At 52.8% G+C, this 11,025-nt stretch overlaps 1 long non-coding RNA gene across 1 annotated transcript in view; it reads left to right on the top strand.

Moving 5' to 3' along the window:
* Positions 1–7,283, top strand: part of LOC115462254 — a 36,608-nt gene extending 29,325 nt beyond the window's left edge. The window contains exon 3 of the long non-coding RNA XR_003940795.1: positions 7,249–7,283. This is a non-coding gene — a long non-coding RNA (uncharacterized LOC115462254). The remainder of the gene's footprint in view (positions 1–7,248) is intronic.
* The last annotated feature ends 3,742 nt before the right edge of the window (positions 7,284–11,025 follow it).

Genomic DNA, 11,025 nt, shown 5'->3' on the forward strand with positions numbered 1-11,025 from the left:
AGCAAGTAGCACAGTCTCTGAATGATGGCTAGCAGGGCGGCTAGCAAGTAGCACAGTCTGTGAATGATGGCTAGCAAGGGCGGCTAGCAAGTAGCACAGTCTCTGAATGATGGCTAGCAAGGGCGGCTAGCAAGTAGCACAGTCTGTGAATGATGGCTAGCAAGGGCGGCTAGCAAGTAGCACAGTCTGTGAATGATGGCTAGCAAGGGCGGCTAGCAAGTAGCACAGTCTGTGAATGATGGCTAGCAAGGGCTGCTAGCAAGTAGCACAGTCTCTGAATGATGGCTAGCAAGGGCGGCTAGCAAGTAGCACAGTCTCTGAATGATGGCTAGCAAGGGCGGCTAGCAAGTAGCACAGTCTCTGAATGATGGCTAGCAGGGGCGGCTAGCAAGTAGCACAGTCTGTGAATGATGGCTAGCAAGGGCGGCTAGCAAGTAGCACAGTCTCTGAATGATGGCTAGCAAGGGCTGCTAGCAAGTAGCACAGTCTCTGAATGATGGCTAGCAAGGGCGGCTAGCAAGTAGCACAGTCTCTGAATGATGGCTAGCAGGGGCGGCTAGCAAGTAGCACAGTCTGTGAATGATGGCTAGCAAGGGCGGCTAGCAAGTAGCACAGTCTCTGAATGATGGCTAGCAGGGGCGGCTAGCAAGTAGCACAGTCTGTGAATGATGGCTAGCAGGGCGGCTAGCAAGTAGCACAGTCTCTGAATGATGGCTAGCAGGGGCGGCTAGCAAGTAGCACAGTCTGTGAATGATGGCTAGCAAGGGCTGCTAGCAAGTAGCACAGTCTCTGAATGATGGCTAGCAAGGGCGGCTAGCAAGTAGCACAGTCTCTGAATGATGGCTAGCAAGGGCGGCTAGCAAGTAGCACAGTCTCTGAATGATGGCTAGCAAGGGCGGCTAGCAAGTAGCACAGTCTGTGAATGATGGCTAGCAAGGGCGGCTAGCAAGTAGCACAGTCTCTGAATGATGGCTAGCAGGGGCGGCTAGCAAGTAGCACAGTCTCTGAATGATGGCTAGCAAGGGCGCCTATCAAGTAGCACAGTCTCTGAATGATGGCTAGCAAGGGCTGCTAGCAAGTAGCACAGTCTCTGAATGATGGCTAGCAAGGGCGGCTAGCAAGTAGCACAGTCTCTGAATGATGGCTAGCAGGGGCGGCTAGCAAGTAGCACAGTCTGTGAATGATGGCTAGCAAGGGCGGCTAGCAAGTAGCACAGTCTCTGAATGATGGCTAGCAAGGCGGCTAGCAAGTAGCACAGTCTCTGAATGATGGCTAGCAAGGGCGGCTAGCAAGTAGCACAGTCTGTGAATGATGGCTAGCAAGGGCGGCTAGCAAGTAGCACAGTCTCTGAATGATGGCTAGCAAGGGCGGCTAGCAAGTAGCACAGTCTCTGAATGATGGCTAGCAGGGCGGCTAGCAAGTAGCACAGTCTCTGAATGATGGCTAGCAAGGGCGGCTAGCAAGTAGCACAGTCTCTGAATGTGGCTAGCAAGGGCGGCTAGCAAGTAGCACAGTCTCTGAATGATGGCTAGCAGGGCGGCTAGCAAGTAGCACAGTCTCTGAATGATGGCTAGCAAGGGCGGCTAGCAAGTAGCACAGTCTCTGAATGATGGCTAGCAAGGGCGGCTAGCAAGTAGCACAGTCTCTGAATGATGGCTAGCAGGGGCGGCTAGCAAGTAGCACAGTCTCTGAATGATGGCTAGCAAGGGCGGCTAGCAAGTAGCACAGTCTGTGAATGATGGCTAGCAAGGGCGGCTAGCAAGTAGCACAGTCTCTGAATGATGGCTAGCAGGGGCGGCTAGCAAGTAGCACAGTCTGTGAATGATGGCTAGCAAGGGCGGCTAGCAAGTAGCACAGTCTCTGAATGATGGCTAGCAGGGGCGGCTAGCAAGTAGCACAGTCTGTGAATGATGGCTAGCAAGGCTGCTAGCAAGTAGCACAGTCTCTGAATGATGGCTAGCAAGGGCGGCTAGCAAGTAGCACAGTCTCTGAATGATGGCTAGCAAGGGCGGCTAGCAAGTAGCACAGTCTCTGAATGATGGCTAGCAAGGGCGGCTAGCAAGTAGCACAGTCTGTGAATGATGGCTAGCAAGGGCGGCTAGCAAGTAGCACAGTCTCTGAATGATGGCTAGCAGGGCGGCTAGCAAGTAGCACAGTCTGTGAATGATGGCTAGCAAGGGCGGCTAGCAAGTAGCACAGTCTCTGAATGATGGCTAGCAGGGGCGGCTAGCAAGTAGCACAGCCTGTGAATGATGGCTAGCAAGGGCTGCTAGCAAGTAGCACAGTCTCTGAATGATGGCTAGCAAGGGCGGCTAGCAAGTAGCACAGTCTGAATGATGGCTAGCAAGGGCGGCTAGCAAGTAGCACAGTCTGTGAATGATGGCTAGCAAGGGCGGCTAGCAAGTAGCACAGTCTCTGAATGATGGCTAGCAGGGCGGCTAGCAAGTAGCACAGGCTGAATGATGGCTAGCAAGGGCTGCTAGCAAGTAGCACAGTCTCTGAATGATGGCTAGCAAGGGCTGCTAGCAAGTAGCACAGTCTCTGAATGATGGCTAGCAAGGGCGGCTAGCAAGTAGCACAGTCTCTGAATGATGGCTAGCAGGGGCGGCTAGCAAGTAGCACAGTCTGAATGATGGCTAGCAAGGGCGGCTAGCAAGTAGCACAGTCTCTGAATGATGGCTAGCAGGGCGGCTAGCAAGTAGCACAGTCTGTGAATGATGGCTAGCAAGGGCGGCTAGCAAGTAGCACAGTCTCTGAATGATGGCTAGCAGGGCGGCTAGCAAGTAGCACAGTCTGTGAATGATGGCTAGCAAGGGCTGCTAGCAAGTAGCACAGTCTGTGAATGATGGCTAGCAAGGGCGGCTAGCAAGTAGCACAGTCTCTGAATGATGGCTAGCAAGGGGGCTAGCAAGTAGCACAGTCTGTGAATGATGGCTAGCAAGGGCGGCTAGCAAGTAGCACAGTCTCTGAATGATGGCTAGCAGGGGCGGCTAGCAAGTAGCACAGTCTGTGAATGATGGCTAGCAAGGGCGGCTAGCAAGTAGCACAGTCTCTGAATGATGGCTAGCAAGGGCTGCTAGCAAGTAGCACAGTCTCTGAATGATGGCTAGCAAGGGCGGCTAGCAAGTAGCACAGTCTCTGAATGATGGCTAGCAGGGGCGGCTAGCAAGTAGCACAGTCTGTGAATGATGGCTAGCAAGGGCGGCTAGCAAGTAGCACAGTCTCTGAATGATGGCTAGCAAGGGCGGCTAGCAAGTAGCACAGTCTCTGAATGATGGCTAGCAAGGGCGGCTAGCAAGTAGCACAGTCTGTGAATGATGGCTAGCAAGGGCGGCTAGCAAGTAGCACAGTCTCTGAATGATGGCTAGCAAGGGCGGCTAGCAAGTAGCACAGTCTCTGAATGATGGCTAGCAGGGGCGAGCAAGTAGCACAGTCTCTGAATGATGGCTAGCAAGGGCGGCTAGCAAGTAGCACAATCTCTGAATGATGGCTAGCAAGGGCGGCTAGCAAGTAGCACAGTCTCTGAATGATGGCTAGCAGGGGCGGCTAGCAAGTAGCACAGTCTCTGAATGATGGCTAGCAAGGGCGGCTAGCAAGTAGCACAGTCTCTGAATGATGGCTAGCAGGGGCGGCTAGCAAGTAGCACAGTCTCTGAAGATGGCTAGCAAGGGCGGCTAGCAAGTAGCACAGTCTGTGAATGATGGCTAGCAAGGGCGGCTAGCAAGTAGCACAGGCTGTGAATGATGGCTAGCAAGGGCGGCTAGCAAGTAGCACAGTCTCTGAATGATGGCTAGCAAGGGCGGCTAGCAAGTAGCACAGTCTGTGAATGATGGCTAGCAAGGGCGGCTAGCAAGTAGCACAGTCTCTGAATGATGGCTAGCAAGGGCGGCTAGCAAGTAGCACAGTCTCTGAATGATGGCTAGCAAGGGCGGCTAGCAAGTAGCACAGTCTCTGAATGATGGCTAGCAAGGGCGGCTAGCAAGTAGCACAGTCTGTGAATGATGGCTAGCAAGGGCGGCTAGCAAGTAGCACAGTCTGTGAATGATGGCTAGCAAGGGCGGCTAGCAAGTAGCACAGTCTGTGAATGATGGCTAGCAAGGGCGGCTAGCAAGTAGCACAGTCTGTGAATGATGGCTAGCAAGGGCGCTAGCAAGTAGCACAGTCTGAATGATGGCTAGCAAGGGCGGCTAGCAAGTAGCACCATCTGAATGATGGCTAGCAAGGGCGGCTAGCAAGTAGCACAGTCTCTGAATGATGGCTAGCAAGGGCGGCTAGCAAGTAGCACCGTCTCTGAATGATGGCTAGCAAGGGCGGCTAGCAAGTAGCACAGTCTGTGAATGATGGCTAGCAAGGGCGGCTAGCAAGTAGCACAGTCTGTGAATGATGGCTAGCAAGGGCGGCTAGCAAGTAGCACAGTCTCTGAATGATGGCTAGCAAGGGCGGCTAGCAAGTAGCACAGTCTGTGAATGATGGCTAGCAAGGGCGGCTAGCAAGTAGCACAGTCTCTGAATGATGGCTAGCAAGGGCGCTAGCAAGTAGCACAGTCTCTGAATGATGGCTAGCAGGGGCGGCTAGCAAGTAGCACAGTCTCTGAATGATGGCTAGCAAGGGCGGCTAGCAAGTAGCACAGTCTCTGAATGATGGCTAGCAAGGGCGGCTAGCAAGTAGCACAGTCTCTGAATGATGGCTAGCAGGGGCGGCTAGCAAGTAGCACAGTCTCTGAATGATGGCTAGCAAGGGCGGCTAGCAAGTAGCACAGTCTGTGAATGATGGCTAGCAAGGGCGGCTAGCAAGTAGCACAGTCTCTGAATGATGGCTAGCAAGGGCGGCTAGCAAGTAGCACAGTCTGTGAATGATGGCTAGCAAGGGCGGCTAGCAAGTAGCACAGTCTCGTGAATGATGGCTAGCAAGGGCGGCTAGCAAGTAGCACAGTCTCTGAATGATGGCTAGCAAGGGCGGCTAGCAAGTAGCACAGTCTCTGAATGATGGCTAGCAAGGGCGGCTAGCAAGTAGCACAGTCCTGAATGATGGCTAGCAAGGGCGGCTAGCAAGTAGCACAGTCTCTGAATGATGGCTAGCAAGGGCGGCTAGCAAGTAGCACAGTCTGTGAATGATGGCTAGCAAGGGCGGCTAGCAAGTAGCACAGTCTGTGAATGATGGCTAGCAAGGGCGGCTAGCAAGTAGCACAGTCTGTGAATGATGGCTAGCAAGGGCGGCTAGCAAGTAGCACAGTCTCTGAATGATGGCTAGCAAGGGCGGCTAGCAAGTAGCACCAGTCTCTGAATGATGGCTAGCAAGGGCGGCTAGCAAGTAGCACAGTCTCTGAATGATGGCTAGCAAGGGCGGCTAGCAAGTAGCACAGTCTCTGAATGATGGCTAGCAAGGGCGGCTAGCAAGTAGCACAGTCTGAATGATGGCTAGCAAGGGGCTAGCAAGTAGCACAGTCTGTGAATGATGGCTAGCAAGGGCGGCTAGCAAGTAGCACAGTCTGTGAATGATGGCTAGCAAGGGCGGCTAGCAAGTAGCCAGTCTGTGAATGATGGCTAGCAAGGGCGGCTAGCAAGTAGCACAGTCTCTGAATGATGGCTAGCAAGGGCGGCTAGCAAGTAGCACAGTCTGTGAATGATGGCTAGCAAGGGCGGCTAGCAAGTAGCACAGTCTCTGAATGATGGCTAGCAAGGGCGGCTAGCAAGTAGCACAGTCTGTGAATGATGGCTAGCAAGGGCGGCTAGCAAGTAGCACAGTCTCTGAATGATGGCTAGCAAGGGCGGCTAGCAAGTAGCACAGTCTCTGAATGATGGCTAGCAAGGGCGGCTAGCAAGTAGCACAGTCTCTGAATGATGGCTAGCAAGGGCGGCTAGCAAGTAGCACCGTCTCTGAATGATGGCTAGCAAGGGCGGCTAGCAAGTAGCACCGTCTCTGAATGATGGCTAGCAAGGGCGGCTAGCAAGTAGCACCGTCTGTGAATGATGGCTAGCAAGGGCGGCTAGCAAGTAGCACAGTCTCTGAATGATGGCTAGCAAGGGCGGCTAGCAAGTAGCAGTCTCTGAATGATGGCTAGCAAGGGCGGCTAGCAAGTAGGCAACACTAGCAAGGCACGTCTGTGAATGATGGCTAGCAAGGGCGGCTAGCAAGTAGCACCGTCTCTGAATGATGGCTAGCAAGGGCGGCTAGCAAGTAGCACAGTCTCTGAATGATGGCTAGCAAGGGTGGCTAGCAAGTAGCACCGTCTCTGAATGATGGCTAGCAAGGGCGGCTAGCAAGTAGCACAGTCGTGAATGATGGCTAGCAAGGGCGGCTAGCAAGTAGCACAGTCTCTGAATGATGGCTAGCAAGGGCGGCTAGCAAGTAGCACAGTCTGTGAATGATGGCTAGCAAGGGCGGCTAGCAAGTAGCACAGTCTCTGAATGATGGCTAGCAAGGGCGGCTAGCAAGTAGCACAGTCTGTGAATGATGGCTAGCAAGGGCGGCTAGCAAGTAGCACAGTCTGTGAATGATGGCTAGCAAGGGCGGCTAGCAAGTAGCACAGTCTCTGAATGATGGCTAGCAAGGGCGGCTAGCAAGTAGCACAGTCTGTGAATGAGGCTAGCAAGGGCGGCTAGCAAGTAGCCCGGGAAAACCACTGTGCCGGCTTCAGCATACATAGAAACGGAAGCAGTTGAGTTCCCTGTCCTCTGGTTTAAATGTCGCGCCGTCCCGCCCCCTCCCCGGGAGAGGAACCAACCAACCCGGCTCCAGAGGCGATGGAGCCTCAGGATTGGCCGGCCCGCCCTCCAGGCGGGGTTTTAGGCCCGGCGCGCCAATCCGGCCTGAGGTGGGTGGAGCCTCCGTGTTGGTCCGCCCCGGGAGGCGTCGACGCCGGCGCCGCCATCTTGGCCGGCGCAACGCCCCGCTCTCCGAGGCCGGCGCTCGCTCCAGCAGGTCGCCGGTCTCTGCCCGACCCCGGCAGCGTCGGCCTCTCGGAGGTCCATCCCCGCAGCCCCGGGCGTCGCGAGGGCCGCCGACCATCGCCCCCCACACCCGGAGCGCAGGTAGGACCGGGGAACGGGACAGGCAGACACGTTAATGACGCTTTGAGAAAGAAGGGCAGAGACTGATATAAAGTATAAATAAAGCTATATCAGGCTGATATTCATAATATTATTCAGACCTTTTTCGGGATCGTGCCAGGTATTTGTGATCTAGATTGGCCACTGTTGGAAACAGGATAATGGGCTTGATGGACTTTGTTTCTGGTTTGTGTTTCAGATGCGGGTGACGTTTGAAGACATCGCTGTCTCTTTCTCCCAGGAGGAGTGGGAGTATTTAGATGAAGGGCAGAAGGAGCTTTGGAGGGAGGTGATGTAGGAGAATTATGAGACCCTGATGTCTCTAGGTAAGGATTGCATGATCTACATTTTTAGCAGACACAAAGGCTGATTCTTTTGGTTTCCATTTTTCCAAATTCCAAAGATACGACACTTCCGGAAAATGAGATCACACAACAATTTCTGTCCATATTTCTGTCTAATATCCTGCAGAGTGGCAGGGGCCTGAATAGTGAAAGTCTGGCTCATGGAGTCCCTGGGTGCTGGGTTCAAGGGTCCATAGGAGATTGTTCTACCTTACTCCATCCTCATGTGAGCAGGACCGGCATTAGGGAGGGAGGGGGCAAACAAGGCAGCTGCCTTTGGCCCCACAGGCTCCAGGGGGCCCCGTGGTCCAGGCATCTCTTCTCCTTCTCCCTTCCCGATCTTTAAAAGTTTATTTCCCTTCTCAGAGGGGTCCCGGTGCAGTAGCTATTCTCACAATCTGCCTGTGGCTGCCTCGAAGCTTTCCCTCTCTGTCGTGATCCGCACCCCTGTGATGCCATTTCATATTTCCACCTGGGCGGATCGCTGCAAAGACAGCTTGTGAGGATGGCAGTCGTGCCGGGGCCCCTCTGATAAGGGAAATAAACATTTTAAAGAAGAGTGAGGGAAAGGGAGGGAAATGGACTGTGGTGGGGAGAAGGGGAAGAGATGCCTGGACCGCGTAGTAGTAATGCAGGTGGGGAGATGAATGGAAGGGGGATCAGGGACCCCCTCCTTCCCACCATGTCTAAAACTGGCCTGCATGAGATTCCTCCTGTTCCCTACAATCTGATCCCCTGGCCAATAAGCAGACAAGCTACACGCATTCATCCAGTCTTATCCTGAGCTGCTTTAGGTAGATGTTTTGCCCCAGTTAAACACCTCTTGTGCATGTAACAGGACAGAAAAGCCCCAGTTACGCTCAGTTGTGTCCTAAATGGTATTTTATAAGGAAGCGTTAATACCAACCAAAGGAAACCGATTCTTACAATCTAACGCTAAGCAAATTCACAGTTAGTAAAAGGAGGAAAAAGCCTGAAAGATCTACTACAACTTATCATTTCTATAGCGCTAGTAGACGTATGCAGCGCTGTACACTTGAAAAAGCGTCTATAGAGCTGGTGTTTTCGTCATGCATAAAGCGAAGATACTTACCTCTAGCAGGTATTCTCCGAGGACAGCAGGCTGATGATTCTCACACGTGGGTCAAGTCTGCGTTGGCCCTGGAACTGGCATTTTGCCATAGCAAAACCAAAAAAGTTTTGCTATAGTTTTTTTGGTGAGCGTGCCTGCGCGGACTGATTTTTCAACTGCTGCGCGAGCGCATACTTCCGTTAAATAAAAAAACAAATAACTCCAAAGGGGAGGTGGGAGGGATTGTGAGAGTAAGGCTGTCCAGAGATAGGCTTACCCTCTACACGCCGATGATAAGCAGTAATTGCACTGAACTGAACCCTTACGGAGTTGGTCTTGAGACCAGGACTCTGACAAGTGTAGAAGGTATTCAAGCAGGGTCTGTGTAGGACAAGAGAGAGGACCTAGGGCCTTGCTGTCACACCAGACGGCAAACCTCCATTTGAAAGAGTAACACCTCTTCATGGAATCTTTCCTGGAAGCAAGCAAGACTCGGGAGACACCCTCTGAAAGACCCATGGAGATGAATTCTAAACTCTCAACATCCAGGCCGTAAGAGCCAGGGACTGGAGGTTGGGATGAAGAAGCGACCCTGTGTTCTGAGTGATGAGGGTTGGAAAACACTCCAGTCTCCACGGTTCCTTGGAGGACAATTCCAGAAGAAGAGGGAACCAAATCTGACGCGGCCAGAAGGGTGCAATCAGGATCATGATTCCGCGTTCTTGCTTGAGTTTCAGCAAAGTCTTCCCTACTAGAGGTATGGGAGGATGCGCATACATAAGACCGGTTCCCCAATGAAGGAGAAAGGCGTCTGACGCTAGTCTGTCCTGGGCCTGAAGCCTGGGACAGAACTGAGGGACCTTGTGATTGATTTGAGTGGCAAAAAGATCCACTGAGGAAGTGCACCACGCTCTGAAGATCTTGCCAATATTCATTACCTTGCTCAACCTGTCGGCCAGACTGTTGTTTACAACTGCCAGATAAGTGGCTTGGAGAAATATGCCCTGACGGCGTGCCCAAAGCCACATCTGAACAGCTTCCTGACACAGAGGACGAGATCCGGTGCCCCCCTGCTTGTTGGTGTAATACATCGCAACCTGATTGTCTGTTTGAATCAAGATGATTTGGTTGGACAGCCGATCTCTGAAAGCCTTCAGAGCGTTCCAGATCGCTCGTAGTTCCAGGAGGTTGATCAGAAGACCTGTTTCCTGGAAGGACCAGGCTCCTTGAGTGTGAAGCCCATCTACATGAGCTCCCCACCCTAGGAGAGATGCATCCGTCGTCAGCACCTTTTGTGGCTGAGGAATTTGGAATGCTCGTCCAGTGGTCAAATTGGACCAGATTGTCCACCACTGAAGAGAATTTTGAAAATCGGTGGACAGTTGGATCACATCCTCCAGATTCCCTGTAGCTTGATACCACTGGGAAGCTAGGGTCCATTGAGCTGATCTCATATGAAGACGTGCCATGGGTGTTAACATGTACTGTAGAGGCCATGTGCCACAAAAGTCTCAATATCTGCCGAGCTGTGATCTGCCGAGACACTCGAACTGTGGACACCGGGGACAGGAGGTTGTCTGCCCTTGTCTCAGGAAGATAAGCCCGAGCTGACTTCGTGTCCAGTAGTGTTCTAATCAACTCCAATATTTTGACAGGAGTGAGATGGAGTAATTTATTACAAACCCAGTAGCTCTAGCACCTCCGAGGGATCTTCACCAACCATTGTCAAGATAAGGGAGCACATGCACTCCCAGTCTGTGTAGCAACGCTGAAACTACCGCTAGATTCTTTGTAAACACTCTGGGCGCAGACAGCAGGCTGAAGGGCAGTACACGGTACTGAAAGTGCTGCTTTCCCAGCCGAAAGCGAAGATACTTTCTGTGAGCTGGAAGTGTCAAGATGTGTGTGTGTGTAAGCATCCTTCAAGTCCAGAGAGCATAGCCAATCGTTTTCCTGAATCATGGGAAGAAGGGTGCCCAGGGAAACCATCCTGAACTTTTCTCGGACTAGGAATTTGTTCAGGTCCCTTAGGTCTAGGATGTACGCATCCCCCTGTTTTTCTTTTGCACAAGGAAGTACCTGGAATAGAATCCCAGCCCTTCTTCCCCTGGTGGAATGGGTTCATCCGCATGGGCCTTTAGAAGGGCGAAAAGTTCCTCTGCAAGTACCTGCTTGTGCTGGGAGCTGTAAGAATGAGCTGCCGATGGGCAGTTTGGAGGTTTGGATTCCAGATTGAGGGTGTATCCTAACCGGACTATTTGAAGAACCCACCTGTTGGAGGTTATAAGAGGCCACCGTTGGTGAAAAAATATCAACCTCCCCCCCGACCGGTAAGTCGCCCGGTACAGATACTTTTACTGCGGCTGTGCTGCACTGAAGCCAGTCAAAAGCCCGTTCCTTGCTTTTGCTGGGGAGCCCTAGGGGCCTTAGGCGCACGGCATTGACGAGAACGCACGTGCTGGGCTGAGCCTGAACCAGCTGCTGAGAGGCAGGAGTGTACCTATGCCTAATGTAGGAATAGGGAACACTCCTCCTCCCTCCCAAAAAACCTCCTGGATCA

Source organism: Microcaecilia unicolor, chromosome 1, assembly GCF_901765095.1.
Source record: "Microcaecilia unicolor chromosome 1, aMicUni1.1, whole genome shotgun sequence".
Taxonomy (NCBI): Eukaryota; Metazoa; Chordata; class Amphibia; order Gymnophiona; family Siphonopidae; genus Microcaecilia; species Microcaecilia unicolor.